General features: G+C 40.8%; 1 long non-coding RNA gene across 1 annotated transcript in view; it reads left to right on the top strand.

Annotated features, from left to right (window-relative positions):
* Positions 1 to 7,915, top strand: part of LOC109323982 — an 8,296-nt gene extending 381 nt beyond the window's left edge. Inside the window, exons 2-3 of the long non-coding RNA XR_002104815.1 lie at positions 1,841 to 1,843; positions 7,905 to 7,915. This is a non-coding gene — a long non-coding RNA (uncharacterized LOC109323982). The remainder of the gene's footprint in view (positions 1 to 1,840; positions 1,844 to 7,904) is intronic.
* The last annotated feature ends 14,207 nt before the right edge of the window (positions 7,916 to 22,122 follow it).

Genomic DNA, 22,122 nt, shown 5'->3' with positions numbered 1-22,122 from the left:
GAACTGCAGGAGCTCAGAAGGGCTTTACCTGTCGGTGGCCATCTTGAAAGAAAGAAAGAAATTATACATATCTAAACATTTATAGAATTGTAGGTGATTTTTTACGATTTATTTTCAGTTCAGTGAATTTCTAGAGCTCCTGAGAATGAAGAACTGACTAGAACTGCCTGGAGTGAATATATAATAATTTGCCTTGTGTTGGCTTCCCTATCCAGCACAACAAAAATACTTACTAGCCTTTTGTTCTTTAAGTTCTCTAAACTTCTGAATATAATATTGTCAGGAATATTAAACTATAAGAAAATTTAGTGGGATCCCCATATGCATGAGACATTAGTCAATTAGACCAGTTACAGAAATTATACTTTTACTCATAAGTAATCAGAAACCTGTCCATACCTGTAACAGAACAGAAGTTTGGTGTACAGACTAGTATAAAAAGTGGCTGAATCTGGTCTAAGATTTGTCTCCCACATCAAAGGGTGAGTATGTGTTCTGTGTGCTGCTGATCTAAACTACACTGCTTACAGAAAACCACGTATCTTAGATGGATTCTACCTCAGGATTTTTGAATGTCTGTGCCTGGCAATAATGCTTCCTTTTCAGATTAAGTTAATTACATTATGATTCAAATACCATGTTATTGATGTGATGCATCTTCATGAAAATAATAGACTTTGTCTTAGAAATCAGGGGGATTTGATATTCTCTTCTACTAAACAGGTTGCTTGTTTTCCCAAGTCTTTGGCCTACAGTGCTGGCATCCTCATTTATGGCAGTAGTTTCATATACTGAATTGACAAAGTAATAATAATAATAATAAAAACTATTCTCCAGATCTGAGAGTACTTTAGTTTACATATAACAGATTTCAGCTTAACTTCAAGGACAGGCAGCAGTTCCAATTGGTAAGCAAATGGTGGATATTCTTCAAGAAAGGTCAGCTCAAAATAAGAGGCAGATGTTTTACCCGGGTATAGGGGACAGTTTAAAGTACAACAAGCCATATAGGAAAAATCTACCATGCACTTCACGTGAATGGGTATTGATGTATCTTTCTAACTACATATGCCTGAACATGTATGAATATTGTAAGCATCCCATAAACAGTTGTTCCTGATTGGCAGACAGCTTGGGGGCCTCAGCTATAGAACATATATTAAAAGGTCACAAGAAACTAGGTTTTTGGAAGCCAATGACCACTTGATTACTGCTACGCTGCTGCATTTTCTGGGTTAATCCATTGAGGACTGGCCATCTGAGTAGACAATCCCTGACAGGACTCAGGACTGTTTGACATGTGTGAGAAGTTGCTGTTGCAAGTGGAATACATTAACTTATCCATTGTAGTTAGAAAAACACTTACAATAAAACACCACTTGGATCAAATTGGACAGTCATGCCATATGTCATTAAAGTTGATGTCCCACCTAGTCCTTAGCCCCAGGTTGTGGGGTAATACATCCAAGCAGGGAGAAGAACAGCCCCCTTTTATAACCCCCACATTATGCTGCAGGGAGACAAGCTGACTTTGAGCAGTCTGGGTCAATTAATCAGAGCTGCCCTATGAACTACTGCTATCTGTCACCAGGTATACTTAAGGAGTCTGCAGAGCATACTGAGATGTGTGCATGAGGGTCCCCTGGCTGCACAGATTTCTGCTTTTCAGACTTTCAACATTTAAAAATATGTTCAGGAGTCTCTGGATAACCAGGAAAACAAATACAGGAGAATTCTCCCCAGGTCATCTGAATGTGTGCAAGCATGTGTTGTATGATGGATTGCTAAAAGATGAAGGGTGACCTGCTCAAAAGTATAATCTAATCAGTGTTGTCTTTAGAGAGTTTCAGAGAATATTCCTCAAGCAATGGAAGCATTACAAGGTCAATCGGTGGCAGTTGGTTAAAATTAGTATTATAACTAATTTCTAAATATGTGCCCCTGTTCTTTGACATTATATAATCATGATAGCATGCCACGTGACACAAGCTACTCTGAGGCAATACACAACGTAGTTTGTTCACCTACAGACTGCCTGAGATTTTGGATCACATCATTTATTAGTATAATCATCATTGAAATACCAAAGCAATTTTGAACTATATTAATTAATACATCTACAAAACTAATTGAAAGGGTAGATAAATAACTGGCTTTTATACACTGATATCAAGCGGTTCATTAATTTTAACCATATGATGCAGCTAACCTTATAAAACAAATGACATTTGGGGATGCATTACTGCACATGCAGATGATCATATAACTATTCCTAATTTAGCATGCCATAAAAGTCCATATAGAAGTTGTAGCTCTGATATGCACACAAGATTATTATACTTTCAGAATGTTTCTATTCAGGTAATGTTCACCATAAATTTTCTGTATTACGTATTTAACTTGTGATCATAGGCTAGAAATAAACATTGCCAGATGAAGCAGATCAGCACTGCTGATTCACTTCATTGGGTGAAATACATGTTGCCTGTTGTCTCATCTGTTAATCCTAGGACAATGGGCAACATGTTCTCCTGAGGCTAGAGGGGGCCAGTCCTGCATGCCCTGGGAATGCCTGTGCAAGATTGGGCCCCTCAAGCCTGGGTAGACCTATTCAGCTTTCCTTTCTTACAGAGACATGGCCCCTAGGAATCTCAGGGGCACATCTCTGTAAGCAGGGAAAGAAACCCCAACTTTCCCCACTTATGGAGATGCACCCCAGAGATACCAAAGGTGTGTCTCCATAATGCAGAAATGTCTAAGAAGAAAAAGGATCTGAGTGTGCTAGTCCATCATAGATGACTATAAACCACCAATCTGATATGGCCATAGAAATAGCAAATTCTTTGTTTTCTGCTGTATGCTTCTGTCGCATTCCTAGGTAGTGCTTATGAACCTTGCTTAGGGGCTAGAGGACTTATTATGGAGATATACCCTGGAGATCCTGGGGGTACATCTCTAGAAAGAGGAAAATCCTGGTTTTCCCTTTTTAAAGAAACACTTGCTGAGACTCCCCAAAGTAACTCTTTGTAAGCAAGGAAAGCCAGGCAGGTGCACCTGGAGTTTGAGGATCACAATCCTACATAGGAAGTACTGGGGTTCATGGGACTGGGCCCTTTCAGATCCCCAGGGCATCTCTCTGGGGCTGTGGTAGAGTGCAGACAGCCTGCAGTCTCCTGCCATAAAGCAAATAGAAACACAAATTAATACCGCATTTGTCACAAATTAATACCACAAATTAATACCAATAATATCCAATTACTGGTAAGTGCACACTTTTCACAAGAAAAACACTTTATCTCTAATCTCTCAGTTCTAATCCTCAAAAGGAAATTACAAGACACCTTTTGTCCATATTTTTTCCCAGACCTTTTGCCGACCTGACCCCATGGCACATGAGGTCTGCTGCCTGCCTGGAGTTCAGATTCAGGACGTTACAGGCATGATCCTGGACCTCATTTCACCCTTGGACCAGTACCTCATGGTCCTAATCCATGTGAGAACAAATGATGCGGCAGGGTACTCCTGCCATAGAAGGACTATGAAGCCCTGGGAGCCAAGTTCAAGGAGACGGGGGCACAGGTGATATTCTCCTCTGTTCTGCCAGAAAGTAGACATGGATGGCATCATGAAGCCTGCATCAGAGTGGTTAACCAGTGGCTTAGGAGTTGGTGATACCTGTCAGGCCTCAGGTTTCTTGACAACAACCTGCATTTTTGTGCAGGGGCATGCTCGGGTGGGATGGGCTTCACCTCTCCCCTAAAGGCAAGCATGTCTTTTCTTTCATGTTGGCTGATCTCATATGGCATGCTTTAAACTAGCTTTGCCGGGTCATGGGGTCACAGAGGAACATGATGACAAGGTGTGGTTAGCCTAACTGACTGTGTTCTCACATTGACGGCCTATGTTCATCTTGGAATCAGTAGTGACTTCATGATCCTTTTCTGCCTCTGCACTGATGAGAAGGGAGTTCCCCAGCCCGTAGGCATGTGCTGGTTCTTTCTCCCTAGGTGCAGTACCTTGCACTTGTCAGTATTGAAATCCATCCTGTTCTCATCTGTCCACCCCTGTAACCTGTCCAGATTTAGTTGTAGTCTGTCTCTCCCTTCCTGTGTGCCCTCTTCTCCCCACATCTTAGTGTCATTCATGAATTTGAACAAGGTGCTTTTCACCCCCTCGTCCAGTCACTGACGAAGATATTGAACAGTGCAGGCCCAAGGACCGAGCTGACTCAGTCACTAGCTCTCAACGCCTTTCATGCTGACAGACATCAACTCAGCTGAAACGACATGCATCAGGGAGACATGTACCCCCCTTTTCCCCCCCAGATGTCTGCACTGACAGCAGACACTGGCTTGCAGCTTGGCCAGACTGGCATGGGCAGGAGCCACCCCTGTGGCCTAGCAGGTGAGACACAGAACAGAAGAGTCCACCACCAAAAACCATGTACTAGCCATGCCACCAGCACTTTGAGGAGTAACAGACTAGGCTGGGGTCTCTGCCTCCAGCTGCCAGCCACTCATTGGCCACGCCGTGACTACTGAAGAACCAGAATGTTCTAACTCAATTAAATTAGAAGTTTATTAGGCCTCTTCAAAGAAGATCTCAGTTTTAAAATGGCTGGTGTTTTGGTTGTAGCCCTGTTGGTCTAAGAACATAGGCAGGCAAGGTTCTTTGGGTAGATGTGATATCTTTCATTAGACCGACTGAGTAGTTGGAAAAAAGTTCTTAGCAAGCTTTCGGGTGCAGTCACCCTTCATCAGGCATGGGGAGTCTTTGCTGTTCTGAGAATCCTTATGCCTGAAGGGATACCAGTTTTAAAATGGTGAACTTGCAGACTAGGACTATGCAAAGCTTCGGATGATGATTCGATTTGGAGGAGATTTGGCCTGATTTGGTGGGTGAATCTCCAAATCCAAACTGAATCAGGGGACCAATTTAAAGGTCCGAATCAATTGAAAGCTTTCTGAATCTTTAGAAAAGATTCGGAGAGCTTTGATGAATCAGGCAGCCCCTGGTAGCTGCAGCAGGGAGTTGCAGCTGACTCTGAGCTGGTAAGTACTAGTGGTGGGGGAGGAAGGGCTGTGGGAGCAGGGAGGGGACTATGGCAGGACCCTTGCCAGCTTCCCAACCCCCCACTCTCCCCAGCCTCCCCGACCCCCCCTGCTCCCCCACCCCCAACATGGGTGCCTTGCTCAGGCCAGTTCCAGACATTTAAGGAAAAAAAAAAAAAAGAGAAAAGCCCTGTGACTCACTGCTCCTGCAGTGGCCTTGGGGCTCCAGGGGGGGTCATGCAGCCCCCCACCCCACATGGCTCAGGGCAGTGGGAATCACCACCTGCTGGCAGGAACAGTGAGTCTGGAATTTTTAAAAAATTTTTCTCTGAATCAAATTCAGCTGAATCAAATCGGGACAGTGATTCGAATCACCACATTGAATAATTGTCTCTTGAATCAGCCAAATCTGAACCTGAAGTTAATACTAGCTACTTCACACAGGCGTATAGCAGGACCCCTCTGCCATTAAGCATTGGCCTGCAACCTGGTCCCACCAAATGTTGAATTAATCAGGAAGAGACTTAATTATACTTTAAACACAAGGCTGTATTAATAAATATAACCAATAAACAACACGGATTAATGAGTAACAAATATATCTATATACAGTAAATATTCAGAGAGTAAAACACATAATAGAGATTAATAGCCCTGGCTGACATGCTAACCATATGGTAGCAGGCTGTCACTGGCTTGTCCTGTCAGTATATCAAGGCTGCTCCAGCTCCCTCTTTCTTCCTTGGTGAAGTTTTCCATGCCTTTCTCTCTACAGGGTACTAGGCACTGCACACGTAAGGGTGGGATTTTACTTTACCCACTGCTCCAGGCAAGGAGGCTTAGGGTGATCTCTAGGCCAAATGCAAGTTTCAGATGCTCCCTCCTCAGAGTTTTGTTCTCAATGGCCAAGCTGACTCACTCACTAGCTCTTAACGCCTTTCATGCTGACAGACATCAACTCAGCTGAAACCACGTGTAGTCTTTCACTGACACAGATCAGAAGAGGGGATCTCTGCTGTCCCAGCCCTTACTTACTCTCAAACACAATCTGACAGCCAGCACCACACTCTCTCTCATTCCATTTGCCGGCAAGCCACTTCTGTCACTCTCATGCTTAGCCAACCATTCTGACAGACAGACCTTCAATTACTTGTCAGTAATCTCCTTGACAATTCAGGTGTCCAGTTCCCTCAGGTGAGTTCTTCAACAGTGGTAACATTTTGTGCCAAAACCTGGTTATATAACACTTAGCTAACTGTGCATGCTGTCCTCACAGAAAGTGGGTCATGACATCATTACAGACAGTAGTTTGATACCTCTGGACCTTTCCAAACTCTAGTCCTGTGTGGCATCCTTCCAATTATATCACCATACAAGGAGGCAAGGCCATAGGACAGTGTTAACACTACACTGATGCCACCGCTGCTCCCCTCAGGAGGGGATGTGGGGTGGGAAGGAAGCATCGATGGCCTGAAAGGAGCAGCAGCAGTGGTGTAAAGCTGTTGCTCAGGATGAGTGGCTGTTGGTGGGGGGCAGAACAGCTCCCCCAAGTCTCTTATTCCTTGCACTGCTGGTGGCATGGCTGGCATGGGGATCCTGGTGGTGGTGGCAGCAACAAGTCTCATTGCCTCACTCCAGCCTCCCATTCCACTTCCCACCCGCTGGGCCATGGAGGTAAATCCTCCCTATGCTGATCCAGCCAGGCTGCATCCCTGTTCCCTGTTGTGGGTGCACAAATCTGGGGGAGGGGCATATGTCCCTCCTATAACCCTGTTGAATTATGTACGGTGTTACCTAGGGTATTGCCTATGGTCAAGCACCCCCACTGCTCCCTAAGCCCACACCCCCCCACCACCTGCACCATTCCCTGGGGGCTGGAGCCTGGGAGTGGTGGGGCAGCAGGCTGAAAGTGAAGGGTACCATCAAGCGGGGGGGGGTGAGGGGCACCAGTGGGGATGGAAGGCTGTCAGTTAGGAGTGGGGGGCTCCAGGAGGCATGGAGGGACTGTGGACTGGGAGTGAAGGCTACTCAGTGCCACAAAGCATCAGGGGAAACAGGCACAACTGCACCCATGTCCTAGTGAGTCAAAGGGACAGGGAGAGGTCTGATTTAATATGATTTAAAAAATCAAATGACAAAATATATAGGTATTTGGAATTTACTTTATTATAATGACTGAAGCACTGGTAGGCTTCTAAGCTGTTTTAAAATTAGAAATATGTCAATAAAACTTTGTGTTCAGCTGATACCTATGTATATAGTAGCATTTAATTTTAATGACAGAAAAATGTGGAATTGCTGTTTTTTAAATAGAGATTTGGGATCTTTTAATGTGCAAATTCAAGCATTATTTGCAGAAAATAAAAAGCTTTTACAGGGAGGATGAAACAAAGTGAATTCCTGAAACTGTATGTTTAGGTTGCATTAAAGACCACAAGAACGTTTCTGTCATTCAACTGAAAGTGCCAACTTCTGCTTCAAGGTATAATGTAAGCAAAAAAAAAAAAAAATCTGAATACCTCCATAACAGCCTCCATAACAAGACCATGTACTGCATGTTGTAAAGAACTATCATTTTACTTCACTGAAAACATTACATCCCTTTGGGAAGACTTTTTAAACACCACAGATTCATTCCACCTATACCTACCAATCAAAATCAATCTTTATTCTCAGAGTTCAGTACATTCACTCACCAAAAGGTTTTGGAAACCCAAGATGAGTCTCAACCCAAAGCACTTATCCTCAAAAGAAAGCCACAAACAACTTGTATTGTTCTCAGTGGAATAGTTAACATTTTGTTCAGAGAATGAATCTTCCTTTCCTTCTACAAGCATACTGCTGTCTCAAAAGCCCTGAAGAAGCTCACATTTAATGCATTGGGTGTAACCAAGTACTACACAATATGACATGTGCCATTTTCAACAAAGAAGCTGTCAAAGGCCAACTACAAACTCATCTAATGGAAGCCAATGGTCTAGATCATGGATGTGTAACCTGTGGGCTGCAGGATAGACTGAACCCATTAAATCATTTCATCCAGTTCATAGACATGGGGTTTCCATAGCATTTGGCAAGCTTTCCCTGTACCACACTGAGGAGAAGTGGTGGTCAAGGGATGTTTCCTCATGTTGTGATGGGGAGAAGCAATGGTGGTGTGATTTTTACATGAGCTGCAACATGGAGAAGGAGAGTAGGGTTGAGGGGGGAGCAGAAGATGAGTCATAGTGCCTTCCTGCCTTTGACCAAACCTGCTTCTTTCTGGTCCATGATCTGTAAAAGGCTGATGACTGCTGGTATAGGCCTATGGTCTAGAACTGGATTCAGGCCAAGATGTAGAACTGAAACTTTCTTAGTGATACTGATAGATTAATTTGTCAAATAAATGAATGACATTCCTTCTCATCTTCCTGGACCTCTCTGCTACATTCAGCTTTGTGAGACATTGATATCTTTCCTGAGAAACCTGGCAGAGGTTTTTGGAAATATATTTAATAGAGCTGTGAAAAACTTCAGTCCCTGATTCAATTAGATGGACATTCAGCCCAATTCAGTGGCTGAATCTCCAAATCTGAATCAAATAAGGAGACCCTTTAATCTCTCGGAATCAAATCAGAAGCCTTCGAATCGATTCAGATAAATTTGGAAAGATTAGGAAATTTAGACATAGACACAGCTTTAAATGCTTTTTTCTATATACCTCAAAGTATCAGGAAGCTCATGAATCCTGTGATGCTGGTGTGGATGGAGTGTCCTACAGAAGCGCGGGGGGCTCCCCAGCATGCTCAGCAGCAGACCCACAAGTGGACCTTAAACACTTTCAGTTCACTTCTGGGTCCTCCAGGGAGCTGGCCAGGGCCTCCCCCCACATGCCCCCGGCTCGGCGCCTGGTGCCTTCTGGGTCTAGGGAGTGCACCCAGGGTCTCCCCACATCCAGTCACTGAGCTGGGGGGCATGGAGGGCTCCCCCATGCATTCCCTGGTAGACCCGGGAATCAGCATCAAATCTTCAGATTCAGATTTGGCTGAATCAAATTGAGGACAGTGATCTGAATCAGTGAATCGAATTACTGTCCCTGATTTGGGCCAAATCCAAATCTGAATCAAATACGGCCCATTTTGCACACCCCTAATATTTAATTAAGTCCTTCTTGAAGAGATGTTTCCAATAAAAAGTGAGATGAAACTTCACCACCACTCTTAGACGTCTCACATGAGGTGTCCTACCAAAATCAGTTTTCTTTTCGGTTCATTTTCATTTCTACAATCTGTCAATAGGAAAATGATTGTGTGAGAGGTCAGTGGCACGCCTCCTGGAGCTGAGTTGTCTCTCTGCTGGAATTGGTTGTGTTCTGTCCCTATGAAATTTTCTGCCATGCCTTGATGTTAGCTAGAGAGGTGCCAAAACACTTTTGAGAGACAGAAAGATCAGTTATTGGCTCAAGAGGTTGGCTTATCTTTGCAGGACTCTGCCATCCCCATAACCTGCCCTAACCACACCAGATGTTCCGGGCATGTTATTATTCACCTATGATACTGAGAGCTCTGGCCTCAGTCCTGTGGATTCCTCTGTTGAGGGGCCCTCCCCTAAGTTGGCCGCTTGTTGGGTTCTGCCCTGCATGGGTCCCAAATCAGTCCCTCCTTAGTTCTAATCCCACCCTTAACCTTCAGGGCCAGGACAGATTTATTCCTCCTTGGGGTGTAATCTCATCCATGTCTCCTTTCTCCTCTAGGACCCCAAAGAGGTTATCTTCACCCCTCGGGACTAAACTCACCGATGAAGCAGTCTCCTCTGTCTCTTTGCTGGCTGTCATGAGGTAAGTTGAGAGTTGGGGCTTTTTTCCAAGTCCTGAGGTTGGTTTCTCTTCTCCTAGGTTCTTGCCACCTTTTCTGTCTTCTCCTCATTTCCCACCTCTTCAGTCCAACTCAGGATTCTCCTTTGGCATCCCCTTAATTTTTCCCTCTGGCTGGCTGGACTCGCCATGGCAGCATGTTATTCATTGCCTCCCTAACCCAGTCTCCCCTTGAATTTTTCAGCACAGGTCTTTTCTTTTCTTTTGGCTGTGCCATTCTCCTTATCCCAGGCTTGAACTGTGGCAGCTGGGTTTGCTGCAGCAGCCTTTGAACTGCTGCAGTCCCAGCTGGTTCCTTTAATTAGTCAAGACATGACATCTTTCCCCCCCTTGCTCACCGCAGTTTCCTTGGCATCCCCACATAAGTTTTTTTCCACTTGTTCTAACATGCATGTTCATGTGGCAGGGTACTTCAGCCACCTTGTCACAGGTTGGAAGATATGGATTTGAACAACAGCAGTATATATTTCTTGCAATTCAATTTCTTAGATGTATTCAAGAACTTCTACAATATGTAAATATCAGGTTTAGTGGTGGTTGTAGAGATGGCAAAGCTTTGCTATTTGCTTAGAAGAATCTTTTTTTTCCATGGAATGATGCATAAATATTACACAATTCTCTCTGTGAAGGAGACTGAATGGAAGAGGTGGGGAAACGGGGAGATACGTGTTTCAAGAAGAGAAGAAAGAAACCAGGAAGTCAGAACTCCTGCAATGCAATGTAATAACTAAAAAGAATATTGCAAGAAGATAGGCAATTAAGAATTCCCTCTGAAATAATGTAAGTCTGCTTTTTTTTTTCATTTAGCCCACAAACATACTAAACCTCAGACCTTTCTCAGACCACTGATGCCTTTTATAGGATTGAAGATGAGAAAAGAGACAGCTGTCTGTTTGCTGAGCATATCAGCCTCCTAAGTTAAAGTTGTATTGTCTAGAAAAAAAGAGTTGTATTGTCTAGAAAAAAAGAGGGTTTTTTTCTGCCTATCTCTATAAAAATACCAGTATACCAATTGTAGCTGGAAGTGGCTGTAAGATGGAGATTGAATGAGCACAAGAGTGAGAGAGTGAGAGCAAGAGATCAAAGTTGTTGAATCTGAACGTTTCCAGTGTTTGGTGTAGTCATCCCTAGGGTTTGGGTTCTGTGCTTAAAATGTGTGCCTTGACATATTTTAATTAGGCAACAGGTATCTATTCAAGTACAATATATTATAGTTAATTTTGCATATTCTTGAGATAAGAAACAAATTGACAAAAGTGTTGCCCCTTGACAAAAAAAAAGTTATACCCAATTAAATTTTATTGATCAGGAAGTTCCACATTATAGTATAGATTAGTGAACTGCTCAACAATATAACAATAAAAATATTGTAATAATGTTTCACTATACAGGCACTTTAATATTCAGAGAATGGCAAAAATATGGATAATAGATAATAATGGTGCATCTTAAATATAGCAGTAGATTGAAATATATTTATATTCAAAAGGAAAATACGGCCAAGAGGACAATCAATGGAAGTTTTTTTAAGGCTAAATGAGCACAGAATAAGAGCAGAAGGGTATGACATTTTTTGCATGCATTTTTATTTAAAAATTAATTAACTTTGGGCATTTCTAGTGCACTAATTCACTTTGTATTAACACAGTGGATGACCATAACCATCAGTAACACTTGAAATATTGAATGCTATTCAGAGAGTGAAAAGCAGTATTCAACAGATGGGAAGTATTTAGATTTTCAGATATTTTACAGGTATTCAGATGTTATTTAATAAAAATGATTAATTGGGATGGAGCAATGATGTAACAAAGTGCAGACATCTGTCGGGGTAACCGAACACCGAGTGAATCGGGCCCCGAGGTCACGGTGGGCTGGGGTGGCAATTGGAATATGAACAGGTGGGATTAGCGGCGGTGGAGCGTGAGCTGTACGGGAAGTTTAAACAAAGATGATTTATTTACTCACGCTTGGGAAGCAGAGGCTCAGATCAGTTACAGTATAGCGAACAACAAAGGGGTCTTTTGGCCCACGGGGTTCACTAGCAAGCCCTTGCTTTCTACTTCCTGAGGGATAGGTATGGCTGCCCACTAGCTAGTCCCAGGACTGGTCAACAGCTCATGAATGGGATAACAAACAACAAAAAGTGTAATATAGTGAATTGAGGAACAGGGTCATGACGCCAGTCCAAAAGACAGTCCGTAAACCGAGGTCGGAGATGAGAAGCCAGAATGAAGTAAGCCGAAGTCAAAATCAAAGCCAAACAGTCCCGTAACCAAGATCGAAAAGACGAGTCGCTCCACCCACCGTCCGCAGCCTCTGCTTGCGCCTCACAGCCCCTGCCGTCCGCAGCCTCTGCTCACAGGATCGAGCACAGTCTCTCCTCCAAAACACACACACACTACCTCACCACACCCGGGTGGCGGCTCACAAACCTTTTATAAGAATTTAGTGGCCAATCAGAACGCTCTTCACAGAGAAATTTCTAGTCAAATTACATCATGCCGTCAGTGAACTGAGCATGTGCGTTAGATCGGATTACCTCATGCTCTGTGATTGGCAAGCCTCCAGGTCACCCAGAGGGCACATTCTGGGGGCCTGGCTGTAGTTTCAACTCCCTGTGACGGCAGCACCAAACTTAAGATTTTTCCTTGACAGCATCTTAGAAGTTCTTATTAATTTGCAACTTGATGTCAGTGGGCTTTTGTTTCTTTTCTTGTTTTGTGTAGCTGTGTTTCATTTTATTTCTATGGAACATGTATTTGGCTTTCTGAAAATGTAAACTCTTTCTTTTATCCATTCAGTTATTCTTTCCAAAGTACAGCCTTGATATGTTTAAACAATGCATTTTCTTTCCTTCTTTCTGTTTATACTCCTTCACTCACAGTATCCTAATTTTTTAAAGTAAGACAGTTTTTTTTCTCAGTTCATGCTCTTTAGAAAAGTTCTTCTTCAGAGTATCTGATTTTATATATTGATTTTTTATCAAAAAAGTGGAGGGAACATGTGACTCAGTGTTGCTGGAGATGACCTTAGCTCCATCCTTGGATAAAAGACATGTCTAACCATGCAGCTTACGATGTAGAAAGGCCTTAACAAAAAATAGCAGAAAAAGAACTCGTGGCAACAGCACATTGTTTTGTTGAAGTTTTCTGACCTGTCACTGCCTGATTATAAGAATATTATTATATCTATTGACAATATATTTTACTGAAATAAATATAACAAAATTAACATGGTAAGAAACTTCAGTATTCTCATTTATAAAATTGTTCTTCCAGTATGTATGACTTTGTAAGACTTTTTGCATGTTATTTGAAAATTAATAAAAAATCTATTAGACTTTTTTCAGAAATATCATCAACCCTTTTTTCAATTGAAAACTTGTTTTTGTCTAAATAAAATTTTTCCCATAAAATGTCTTCTTTTTTTCCCAAACATTTAATCTTTTTTTAAGGCAAAAGCAAAAAGTGAAAAATGAAAACATTTAGCTCCATCCTGCTAAAATCTAGACTTTTTTGGCTGAACTGTATTTTGACTCTTTTGGAGTGAAAATGTTTAGTTATCTGTTGCCTAAAACAACAACAAAAAGTTGCTATTCTTTTTTCTTGTTTTTGGTTTGTTTTGTTTTGAAAAAAGCCTTCTTATTCGCACTGAGATTTTTGACAAAAGCACACTTCTTTTTCCCCAAATTCCATCAATATTTCCCACTGGAAAACATTTTCACCAGTGCTATAAACTATACAATATTGTGTTACAACACTGTTCCACAACGCTTATTACCTGTCCTTTGGGTTGCATTTTGGCTAGAGTTTGTAGGGTTGAGCTGAGCTATAAGAGTTACTGAGCTGTGACTTACTTTTTTTAGCCAAACTCACAAAATGTAACAGCTTTTCACCATCCCCATCTTCTTATTCTATGTTTCTTTGGGTTCCTTCTCAGGCTCCTTCTAGTGTGCTTGGGGATGTACTGAGTATACTAACCCCTGCTGTATTCAATTAACTTTATAACACTTTACAGACTCCAAAAGCAGTGAAGTGGAGATGTTTAAAAAAGAAACCAGAGTGTGAAATAGAGAAGTTAAAAGCCAGTGGCCACATGCTACAGTCCATGATCTGACAAAGCTTCCTGAAGAAAGGATCTTTGTCTGACTATGCGATGAGTAAGGATATAAAATTTGGTTCCCCAGTTAATGTTAGTGAAATTATACTTGACAATATTACTTTTCAAAGCTGATTGAATATGCAGGGTTTAGCATGCTACAAATTAATCCAATACTGTCATTCATTCCTTCTCCATCATACTAATTTTTTCTCCTTCTGATTCTTACATTGTGAGATCCAAAACCTTTCCATACCTTATCTGTTGTCCCATTATGATGGGAAATCCCCGAGTAGTAAACGAATTTATATAATATATGAATGCCAAAGTACACTTGTGGAGATGAAGAGACAATTTCTAACATTTATTCTGAACTTTCAGCCACTTGTTAGTTTAAAGCTGTAGTTGATAAGTTTGTGCATTTTGCAAGTATGCATGGAATATTCCACCTTCAGATAAGCTTTTTAGTATGCATCAACTGATAGTCAAGAAAAATAATATCTTAGTATTTCCATCATAATATTTTTGGAATTGGGGTATGGAGTAGAATGAGACTCCTGAATTTTCCCCAGTAATTGTGTCTTAAAATATTTCAGACACAGTTGAATTACATTTCTTTCATCTCTCTATCATTGACTAACCTCGTCTCTTAAACATATTGTTAGACCACGACTCCATGTGACGCCCAGTGATTAAGGAGATGATGATTCAATTGCTCATGAATCTTGTTACTCATTACCCGGTACAAGCAGGGAGCAAACACCAGCGCATATGGCTCATAACAGCTTTATTCAGAAAGGAGACAGCTTTGGGCAAAGGTCCCAAAAAACAGCAAACCAGGACCTGCACTGAACAATAGTTCTTTTCACATTTTATACACCTTGGTTTATACATATTCTCCTGCCTTCATCCATCCTTTTGTTCCACCCATTTTTCCTCCATCACAAGTTCCACCTTGGTTTACTGTTTGCTTCATTAGCATAGAATTGCCTATGTATTTCCTTCATTTACATTCCTCTGCTAAGGAGATGAACTCTATTACTCTCGGTCAATCATTGATTTTTCTGGTTTTTCGCTGACTCTTTCTTCAGCTCTAAGGTCTTGCTTCTGCTTCATCTCCTGATGATAGCTGGTGGGCTGCATCTTGTTCTTACACAATGGGCTCTAATACTATGACTTTCTTTAGAAAAGTGCTTGCCTAAGTATTTGCAAGGTTAACTTTACTATATCATCCTGCTTTGTGACCAGCAGGTCTGCTGAGGCACAGGAAAAACCCTTTGTATTCAGCTGCAAATCCAGTGCTCCTCAAAAATCCACATCATTACCCTAACACAGATAACACCAGATCTTTTGCTTCATATTTATCTATATTCCAAAGGAATCTGATGTATTAAATGTAACAAAGTAAGGGTACAGACAGAAGTGGCACTTTTCACCTGATGTGGCCACAGAAAGCAGTTAATAGCCATGACCAAACACAAGTACACAGCTGCAGACAGCTTAAAAATGGCCTATTGGTGAAAATCTGACCCCTTGTTGCATTGAAGTTACAGAGTATCTTCTGTAATTTCTGTCTGTGCTGCCTGTCAGCCTGTAACTATTTTCAGAATGGGAGGGGAGAAAGGGAACAGAGGAAGTTTGGTCTGGGGTTTTTTTAGCCCCTGCTAGAGGGCAGGATGGGTGTATTGGAGCACTCCTTTCATCTCCCACTCTTCTGGAGCCAGCTGGGGAACCCCTAGAATACGCTTCCTCCATCTCCCATTCTGAAAACTTTGCAGCCTACTAGGGAGCAATGACCATTGCTAGGGAAAACTGGCTTCAGGCTGCAGCCAGAAGTTCAATTCCATCCCCTTCCCCCTGGAACCAGCAATGAATTTCTGTTTGTTCTAAGAGATCATTGTAACGCAGAACACTTCCTACAAAGTGTTCTCAGTTATAGTAGGGAGCTGCACTTCTGCCCACACCATAAATGACGAATCATTTTCTTTCCTCTCCAACCCAAAGAAGCTGTAACAGTGGGCATACTTATATGAGATGCTGACTGTTCTGGAGCTGAAAAATCCTTCACAGTAGAGCACCACAGCACAGACTGTGCTGATATATTACTGCATGGTACTGTCACCTAAAAGACATTGACCAACACTACTGCATAGTAACTCCAGTTTCTGTGCATTTATTTAGTACTTGCTAATACAAATACTAAATAAGGCTCAGTAACAACTGCACAGTAATGTTTCTGACTAGCACCATGAATGACTGACTCTTCTGCTCTACTCAGCACCACACTTTAACAAGGATGTGGAAAAGCTTGAGAGAGTCCAAAGAGGAGCCACCTGTATGTTCAGAGTCTTAAAAGGCAAGCCATATGAGGAAAGGCTGAGGGATCTGGGACTCTTTAGCCTGAGGAAAAGAAGGCTGAGAGGGGACCTGGTAGTAGCTTACTGCTACGCTAGGGGAACATATCAAGTGCTCAGTGAGCAGCTGTTCACCAGGGCACCTGAGGAGAAAACTAGGAGTAATGGCCACAGACTCCTGGAAGACTGATTCAGGCTCAACATTAGGAAAAATTTCTTCACAGTCATGGTGTCCAGACTGTGAAATAAGCTCCCTCCAGAGGTGGTATAATCACCTACCCTGGAAATCTTCAAGAGGCGACTAAACAGTCACATTGCTGGGGCCACATGTCCCTCAGCTATGTTTCCTGCTTAGTGTAAGGGGCTGGACCCAATGATCTTCTGAGGCACCGTCTGGCCTTACCATCTATGAATCTATAAGTCTCACATAGATGCACCCAATATCTCTCATATTTACCAATGAATTAAAGTACAGCCTGCCTGCTATGTATCTGGCAAGCAATATTTAACAAGATATCTTAAAATGTAACAAAATATAATTTTTTATAAGTTCCCTGGGTGTTAAGCAAGGAAACCATAAAATTTGCTCTGACTGTGACTAGGGTTAATGTACATAGAAAATGAATGACTGTTTTCTGTTTTAGAAAATCAAGAAGAACCAGTTTTAGAGATCATAAGTTCAGCTCATGCTTAGGGAAGAAAGCCTAATTTTTTTCACTACTATTTTAATACTGCCTGTATAATGACCCTGTAGCACTCCTACATCTTAACTCTTACATCTTAAAATTGGACTTTCACAGTCCAGTTTTCATACCATGTATATGGCTTAGAGATTGAGAAAATAACCCTAGCATGAATATGTTTGTTGTCATGAAAGTTGTTGCTGAAGTGACCAGATTATAGGATGACGTGTACAGTGCCCTACTGTAATATCTAATTGTAATTTATATTATTTTTCAGCCTTATCCCTAATCTGGCATCTCTGTGTTCAGCAAAAAGACCAGAGTATTGTAAACTGATCCTAAAAAATAGTTTGTGTGAGGAATGTAGTGTTGAAGAGAGATTAAATTAGATACAATGAAAATAAGCTTGTTGGCCTGCTGTTGATATTTTCAGAGCCATGATCTTCAGCTTCTCGTTAGTATCATGGTTGCACACTTCCCTGGCAGAGTCTCAACCAAGTGCTGTCCAATATGTAAATAGAAAGTAGAGCTGTGTCAACCATGTAAATAAGTCACGTGAACTACAATACAAATAAACACATCAAACATGCTTCACTTATGTTCATTATCCCCAACCAATTGCTTTCCTTGTTTGTATGAGTAAATTTGTGTTTGCATACTTTTCCCGCAGAAAATGATAGTGGTGCCAATATTCATAGAAATTTTTGCATGAACATTAGGTTAAAAAAAATTGTGTGACTATCCAGAAATCAGTTTGTGGAGCAGGAACCCCACAATAGAAGTTTTAGGGACCAAACAGACAAGGAACCATGAAAGTGGGAAGTTAAAAGTAATAGTTATAGTGAATAATTCACAAGCGAGACAAATTGAAATATGTTGGCATAAAACATCCGAGGCCTAACCCAAAACACACTAAAGTCAATGGAAAGACTTTGAATAAAGAAGAAATTAATTTAGAAAAGCAAGTATCTTTATTGATAATATATGAAAAGATAAAGAGACTAGAGTAGGTGAATAAACTGCTAGACATAATATTGGAAAAAGAAATGTAGAATCAAAGTATGGCTGGAGGTATCTGAAGAAATACGGAATCCATTGCTATCTTTCAACACTACTGTCATTTTTTTCCTTTAATAAAACAATAAGGATATCAATTATATTATGGCATTGGTTTTATTAATTCTGTATTCCAGCTGTACACGGTATGTGATAGATTAATGGTGACCATATGAAAATATCTATTTAGCACCTGAATAATACAGTAAGTAAAAGCTGAACATAATTTGATCACAAATCCTGGGCTTTTCAGTTGTACTGTCTGAAAACACTGTAAGTCACAGTGACAACCTATATTAGTAATACTTCTGCTTCAACCTCAAACCACTCTGGTAAATTCTATCTGCAATAATGAGTGATCATCATAATTTAATACTTTATGGTATTAGGTATATACAATATATTTTTGCAAAAATATGAGAATCATTCTTACCACTGTTTACAACATTTGAAGGAAATGCAATATTTAAAATTACTATATTTTGATAACAATGGATGAGTGGCATTATAATGTCTCTTAAAGTATATGAGTACTGCAGCTGAAATCAGATACATTTCAGTTTTATCATTTAGTGGCCATGGATTCCAACAAGACCAATCCTTTTTCCAGCTTAAGCAATATATAGTGCACAATATATAAAAAAAAGTTAATTTCATGCATAGTTCTGAAGCATAAGTATTAAAGAGAAAACTGTAGCATTTTCATTATAGTGAGAAAAATACTAATGTTCTCTATTGTAATTGTCACTTTATTTTAGGTAATAAATAATTTTAAAAGTCTCTCATCAAATCCCTGTTAAAATAAGAAATGTAGCAGTCCACTAAAAGCAAGTATCATTTAGCTGTCAAATCACAGTACAGTAATAACAAAATGGTTTGCAACAACTGAACACTATAGAAAGCAGTAAGTAACAAATCTATTCCCTATTACAGTCAGATGAATGAACTGGCTAGGTGATCACTCTTTCCTGTGTTTTCAGAAATGAAATGAAAAGATTGCCATCTCTCACCTTCTCCCTCTGTGAAAGTGAGTGAAACTAACTTTTCCCGAACTGGGTTACCACTCCTAATTGCTTGGGCTAGCCTCAACCAGTTGGAAACCCAGGAAAAATCACTTGTGAATTGCTCTATATGGCCAATCACAATAAAATAAGTTTAAAAGCAAAATATTCTGTGAAAAGCAATCTCCAAAAGGTTGTAGTTATCCCTAAAAATATTCCATTAAGAGCCTCAAAGAGAAAAAAAACCCAACCCCTGTAATGTTGAATAACTATTTTTTATTTGGGGTAATTCAAACTAAGGCTAAGCTGAATATTTGTAACACAAATATCTCCATATTTTTCACATAACCTTTGCTGGACAATATAAATCCTGGCCCTAGTCTAGAGTTTGCTCTCTTGTCTCCATAGCAGCATTTTTCTAAGGTAAACATGAAGGAGAAAACTGCTTATGTGTATCATTCACGCTTCCTCTAACCTGCCAAGGAAATTGGTCATTCCTGGTTCCATAATGAAACTAGAACCTAGTAAATGCTGCCAGGAAATATACGGTGCATCAAATTTCTTCTCTGCTATGCCAACAGTATATGAAAATGAATTGTTCTGTAGGTGAGTTACAGTCAGCTATTTCACCTGATACCACCTCTGAAATACTGTCAGTGAGGAAGACATTGTCCCATTACCCCTAAATTTTTACCACATGCAGCAGCTGAGAACTAAATGATAGGGAGTAATAGGGATAAACCATTTCCCTTCCAGTGATTTCCAAGACCTCCTATATGGAAAGAATTCCCCTAAAAATTAGGCATTCTGGTGTCAATCCCAGCACAATCTCTTTGGGTGTAGAGAGAAGTGCAGCTCCCGTTGTAACTGAGAATGCTTTGCAAAGTTACAATGATCCCCCTGGGCCAAACAGAAGTTCACTGTTGGTTCCAATGGGGAAAGGAATCTACCTGCTGGTTGCCAACCTGCAGCCAGCTTTCCCACTCAGCAATGGCCTCTCCTCCCTTCCAGCCTGTCCCTGTTTTCAGAATGGGAGGTGGGAAAGGGATCTGTGGGAGATCATTCGGGGGGGGGGGGAGGGTTGGGGTTGGGCTCCAGTACACCAGCCCCACTCTCCAACAGGGGCTAAAAAACCCTCAGACTGCTCCATTTTCCCCTGCCCATTCTGAAAACAGCTCAAGGCCAGGAGGCAGTGGAGACAAAAGTTACAGAAAATGCTGTGTTTTGAAACATCTTCATCTGACCCCCAGCATATACTGTTGGCATGCTCAAATGTCTTCATCTGATCAGGACATTTTAAAACACTTTGCAGCCATACACTTCTGTTTGGTCACAGCTGTAGAGCACCTTCAGGAACCAGATCAGGCGAACATTGTCACTTCTGGCTCTGCCCTCTTTCTCCAAACAAATTCATTTGGGATTTACAACGCCAATGACATATATGACTTTGACTCATGTGGGCAGGTAAATTCTCATCTATCCTTCTGTTTCACCATCCCCAAGATTAGCAGTTTGTGTGCTCAGCATGTTTACGTTAGTTTTCCTTTACTACTGCATACATGCACTGGTAACATATTAAGATACATGCACTGCTAACATATCAAGAAAAAGAATAAGACAGTACAGCCTGGATGTAATGTACATTCCTTGTGCATTGATGGTTTAAGAAGTTTAAAACAGAACTGTATCAAGCTGCCCACCAGAGATTCCAAATTGAATGGCAAAAGCCCCTCTAGTCAGTCTAACCTGCTCACTATCTAAGTTTGAGAGGAAAAGCAAATGTAAAGAAGTGCCAGTATTTATGTGTCTACAGTTAGGAATTCTGTTGTCTCATCTAAGTCAGGGAGCAAAGAATATTTTTTGAATAACATTCAAGAGCTCTATTTTCCTTTGAACTGTTTCTACTGACTTCTGTTCAGTTCTTGCTAGCTATTTGAGGGGAGGTGGGAGAGAGCTGTTTTGTTTTGTTTATTTGTTTGTTTGTTTGTTTTAATAAAGAAGGCTTTTATTGCTAGGTAGGTATTTCAAGCTCTTGCAGCTTTGGTATAAAACAAATTCCCAATTTCTGATGTGCATATTTATTGTTGTGAGAATGCTTGTTGTTTTACAAATAGAGAATTTTAAGTATGGTTGCATGTAAATCACAGCAGTTGGTGACAGATTTTGCAAGTTGGTCATGGCAAAAATGTTAAATTTCATGATTTGATTAGTCCATGATCAAATCTGAATATAAATAAATATAATCTTATTCTTAGGAAAATATTATTTGTGGGTGCATTTCCAATAAATTTTGAAAGGAAAGCTGACATATTGTGCCTTGAATCCCCATGTGTTAACTTCAGCAGATCTCAGCAGGAGATGCATTTAGACTAGGGGCATGATACAGCAGTGAAATTGGAATTCATGACTTACAAATGGGGACTGAGGTATACAAAGAAATTGGTGACATGCTCCAGATGGGCATCTTTGGGTAATGGGATATGGAGCTTTTCAAAGCTAGGTCATGTTTGAGTTTGGTTCCAGTCAATAATTACCAAAAATATTATCATGTAAAATAAGTTTGATTGTGTACTCTGCCTAATGAGAGACAGCACTCTCAACATAATCCCTGCTTGACAATAGTCCATGTCATAAAAATACTTAACCACAACTACCTAATGCCACCATTACTGGTAGCCTACTGGTAGCAGAGCTATGTAATAATATAAATCATCATGTATATCTTATATCTTTCATCAGTAGATCTCAAAGTGTTTGACAAAGACAAGTAAGTAAGTATCATTATCCCCATTTTACAGTTGGGGAAACTGAGGCACAGAAAAGTGAAGTGACTTGCCAAAAGTCACCCAGCAAGGCAGTGGCAGAGCCAGGAGCAGAACCCAGCAGGGTGTAGTGCTTCCATAGAGCCTAACATGAAGATGAGCTAATATAAACATAATTTTTTTTTTCAGTGAAATTGGGATGATGGAGAAAGACTGCAGGATTATGGTTGTAAGAATATTCTAATACTCTCTCTCCATCTCC

This window comes from Crocodylus porosus, unplaced genomic scaffold (genome assembly GCF_001723895.1).
Source record: "Crocodylus porosus isolate Cpor-Errol unplaced genomic scaffold, CroPor_comp1, whole genome shotgun sequence".
Classification (NCBI taxonomy): Eukaryota; Metazoa; Chordata; order Crocodylia; family Crocodylidae; genus Crocodylus; species Crocodylus porosus.
Note: the sequence above shows the minus strand (reverse complement) of the source record. Positions and strands in the feature narration are given on the sequence as shown.